This window comes from Triticum dicoccoides, chromosome 2B (genome assembly GCF_002162155.2).
Source record: "Triticum dicoccoides isolate Atlit2015 ecotype Zavitan chromosome 2B, WEW_v2.0, whole genome shotgun sequence".
In the NCBI taxonomy this organism is placed as follows: Eukaryota; Viridiplantae; Streptophyta; class Magnoliopsida; order Poales; family Poaceae; genus Triticum; species Triticum dicoccoides.
Window position 1 is genome coordinate 381,727,797 of NC_041383.1, and position 4,900 is coordinate 381,732,696.

Sequence of the window (4,900 nt, forward strand, 5' to 3'; positions counted from 1 at the left end):
TCCACCATATGTGACTTTGAGTGCATCTACTTTGAGGGAGTGAGTGAACCACCACATAGAGAGAGTGAGATAGTTGATAGGTCTCGTGAGGCCATTTGCATTTATAACAACTTGACATCTACCTCTATTGTGTCTTCTCATTTGGTGCTAGGTCCCATTTATGATGACGCGCCGATCCTCGATGACTTCGTCCTTCCTTCAGACAAGACGATGGCCATGGTGGAATATGATGCACCCCCCATATGGTTCCATCAAGATGAAGATGACCACCATTTGGTCTTTCCCACCTCACCTACACCACTTGAGTGGAATGACAAAGGTAACATAGGTGACGGTGATGCTCTAGTCCCACTAGTGGACATTCTTGACATTGATTGCTTGCATGATGTTGATCCACCTAGTACCATGCTTCATGCTAGTGTGATTTCCCCATGCAATGATTTGGCCCTTTATGATGAATATAATGATTCTCGTGTGGAGTCTATTAGTTGTGGTGCCATGTTACATAGTGTTTCTTGTGACAATTCATTAGGTCACATCATGTTTGATAATCCGCTTGACTTGTCATATGCTATGCACGAGATCAACCATATGTCTTATTTGCAATCTCTTCATAGTGACTATGCATATGCCATTAAAATAAACCCAATTTGCACTTGTGGCATAGATGACAAGCCCATGGTTATTGGCATTTTTTTCTGGTGATGATATTTATATGCTCCCTTTGCATCATTTATTTCATATGCCATGCCATGACCACCTAGCTTCGGATATGCATTGTTCTAGATGTTGTCCATTTTCTCCATATGATGTTTCCGATATTGATCATGAGGAGACCCCCATAGTTTCCTCATACATGTTAGGAGATTTTGATCCATCCCATCCATTGCATGATCCCAAAAATTATGTGCACCATATGTTTCCCATGAACAAACATGCTATTGATGTGCCATATACTTGCATTCTCAATTTGTGTCCCCATGTCATACACAATAACTATTCTTTCATGATGGATGACATGTTCTTATACCATGCATCAAATTTCTTTGAGCGATGCTTATCTTGTGCTAACTCTAATGTGCACATGCACATCATGATGGATGATGTGTACATTTACCACACACAATTTCTTTGGTTTGTGTCTCTTTTGTGTAGGTACCCATGAATACTTGTCAACCTCACAATCCCATGAGTTGGCAAAACGAGCTCTAGAGAGCAATGATGACTTGGGATCCTGTGGATTGTTTTTCCCAACGCTCTCTTCGCGCAACGACTTCATGCATTTCTTCTACATGGCCCTCACTTAGCTATGGGTTATTATCAATTACATATTATATGCCCATCTTGCCATGTTCACTTTGCATGATATGCTCATTACTATGCCTTTGCCATGCACTTGTGAGCCATGCTTTGCATTACACATGATGATTGATTCTAGCACTTGTATGTGTATTTGCAAGCTTGGTGGAGACATTGCTTGTTATTGCCATGTTCCATTTATGACCCATTTCTATGATGATACTATGATCTTTCTTTGTGTTTGTGCTTGTGATATGTCATGTGCATTGTCGATGCCCAGTATTTACTCACATGCCATGATTGCCTTGATTTACTCTAGTGTGTTGCATCTTCGCTCCACTAGTTTGAATTACATGATTGATATGCTTGTTGTCGGGTTTCGGGTTCCGGCAGACCCTCAAGGTTCGAACTCTGGGGTGCGCGCGGAGATCACACCTCCTGCCTACCCATGTCTCGTCGCCTTGCAAGGATCTAAAACTACACGAAGAACAACACAAGGGACATGAGATTTATACTGGTTCAGGCCACCATTGTGGTGTAATACCCTACTCCAGTTTGTGGTGTGTGGATTGCCTCAGGGGTTGATGATGGACAGTACAAGGAAGAACAGCCTCACAAGGGTCTGTTCTTGGCTAGAGCGATGAACTGCTAGGGGGAGTTCAGTCGCCTCTCTCTATCTATCTATCTCCCGATTTTTCCGTCCCCTGCCATGTGGGTGGCTAGTCCTATTTATAGGCAGAGGCCCTGGGCCTCTTCCCCAATATTGAGCGGGAAGGGCGCCAACAATTGGCCATTTTGAAGGGGAACATCTAGTACACTTATCCTGACTAAAGTTGGTCATCGCCTGTCAAAGACCCTGACGATGACACTGGCTTGGGCTCCACGATGACCTCCGTTATGCCATCCTGCTGGTCTTGGTCTTGTTGCACCGAAACGGTTGCCTTTGCTTGATACTCTTGCCTGCGCTTGCCCCCTTTGCACCAAAGAGGAAACAAGTACTCTGCGCAGGCCAGCGCCCGCCTAGCCTCAGTCGTCATGGCTTGCGTCACGGGCACCTCGTGAGGTACCCCACCTTGATCTCTCCGCCTCCTCGCGAGCCAGCCTGACGAGGCTGTGCCCGAGGAAGCCTCCTGTCGTCCGCCCCGCGAGGCTTGGCCCCTCGCGAGGGTCTTGAGCATGTGTTGATGAAGATGGGCCGTACTGGGCCACTCCTTGAGCCACGCCGCAGGCCGCAGGCAGGCAAGTCTGGGTACCCCCGTTCCCAGAACGCCGACAGTAGCCCCCGGGCCCAAGGCGCGCCCGGACTTGGCTTAGCAGAGAAGCGAAGGGGCAAGGGCGAAGCGCCGCGGGCCCCAATAGCCTGCGGCCTTGGGCGCCGCGTGGCGGTTAATTGGACGTGGGCGTCCTGGCTCCCCCACGACGCCTCAGCAACTGCGCGAATTGACAAGTCCCTGCATGCAAAACGGGTCATGATTACCTGTGATCGTGGAGGCCGACAGTTGGCCTCCCTCGGCTATATGTACGGAACGGCATGAGCCCTTCCAGTCCTTCTCTTCCTGCTACTCTCCATTTTCCTCTTTGTCCTCGCTCCTCCCTACGCCAATGGCACCGATCCATCGGTTCTCCCCGAAGAGAAGGGGAAGGATCCCCGAGAGGGTCCTGTCCCGCTTCCTCCGAAGAAACGGCCCGCCTCCTGCCACGTAGAAGGGGGTGCTTGGTAGGAGGGGTCGAGGCCATGGTTCGAGCAGCCGCCGCCTGGATTCCGATTGCCCTTGTACGCCCGGATCGAGGGTCCTAAAGGTGCTGACGCCGAGCGACACCGCCAGAGGCGCCGTCGCCGCCGACGGATCACGGCGGTGCGTGTCATTCCTCCTGGAGTTCATGTTGGGGCTCCTCTCGCGAGCTCGTGCTTCACGCCGCCATGCCTCCTCGGTCTTGGATTCGCCTCCCTCCTTCCTTCGCCTTTGAGATCCCACCGAGGGGGCCTATCGAGCTTTGGCTGCAGCATGCTGACTGCAATACCCCTGCGACCGAAGCGGAGGTCAAGGTCGTCGCTCCTGGCAGGGTCTACCTGACCCGTGGCTGGGGCGAGATCGCCCGGGTCTGCAGGACGGGTGTCGTCCTCGTAATCCACCTCGAGTACGATGGCGCCTCCATCATGTTCTTCAAGGTCTTCGACGCGGAGGGACGCCGGCTTGAGTGCTGCCCCGAGAAAGGCGGTCGGGGCCCTGCCGCGGCAAGGACTAGGCTCGCCAATCGCTTCCCCAGCAGCTCCTCAGGCAGCGGAGGTGTCGGAGGATCCAGCGACTCCGCCGAGCTCTTCGCGACTCTGGAGACGAGCGACGACAGCTACAAGCCCCCGAGCTTGCGTCGCTCTCGGAGCAGGGCGGGCTCGTCAGGCCGCCGTCACCTCTGATCTGTATGGGGTTGGTGTCGGTGGCTGACGGCCCATTGTTGATGATGGCGTATCTTGCGGAGGCGCGCGTAGTTAGCACTCTTTAGGATTTGCTCCTTTTGTTCCCTGCAAGGAATCAAAGAACACACCCCGTGGGGGTTTGTAAGGTGCTTGTAGTTCCATTTGTTAATATGATCCTTATCATGAAGCGGTGCGAGATGCTCGCCCCGTCTTAGCTTAGTTCCTCCTTTCGAACCTCGCGAGGACTTAACGCTCTGCGCCAACAGGTCCCGGTCCCAAGGCAGGCTTCAGCCGTCGCTGGTATGCCAGGTCGCGATGTCGTGGTCAAGGCCAGGAGGATGAGCGGCCCGGGGTCCAGTAAGAGCCCCTGAGTCACGATGCTCAGGAGGTCCCCTTTAGCGCTCAAGCAATCATCGTTCAGTGAGAAAGGAGTGTGACGTTGCCAAAACGGAACCGCATTAGGTGCGAGGTTGGTGTTGCGATAGGTAGTATTTCCGGAGGATGACTTATCTCGGGGGTCAGAAGCCACTCCTTGGCGCGGCGCCGGGCCCGCGCACTGACAGCTGAGGAGTTGCCTGGCGAGGTCCCCACGTGCCTCTTCCCTCTCGCCTTTGTTCCCCCTCGTGCTCTACGTCCTCAGGTCCTGGCCCTCGAGCGAGCTCAGCCGTCACTGGTATGCCAGGTCGCGATGTCGTGGTCAAGGCCAGGAGGTGAGGGCTGGAGAGCTAGTAAGAGTCCATGAGTCGCGATGCTCAGGTACCCCCCCCCTTTAACGTGCAAGCTGTTCGCGCAGACGAGAGCGAAGGAGACGCTGCGGAGACCTCGCCCGACGCTGCTCCTTAAAGCGATCATGCGGGTTCATCATGAGAAAAGCAAGGGTTTGCCGTTACAATTGCCGGCCAGGTGCTGGTTGCTCTGGGAAGGTGACGAGGCACTGAAGGCTTGGTGAGGTGGCGCCCTGCAGTGTTGCCGCGGCCAGAGCTCAGCCATCCAGGTTTGTCGACGTTGCAGGGACGGACCCATGCGCAAGCGTCGTGCCATGAGGGAGCAGCTCCATCAGTTGGTGTCAATTGAGAGGGTGATTAAGTCAAGCACATTAATCATGAAGGAGCAAATCCATTTAAATAGGCGCAGAAAAAGACGAAAATCGCTGGGTCGGGCCCGAGCGACTTTGGGGATAATGCA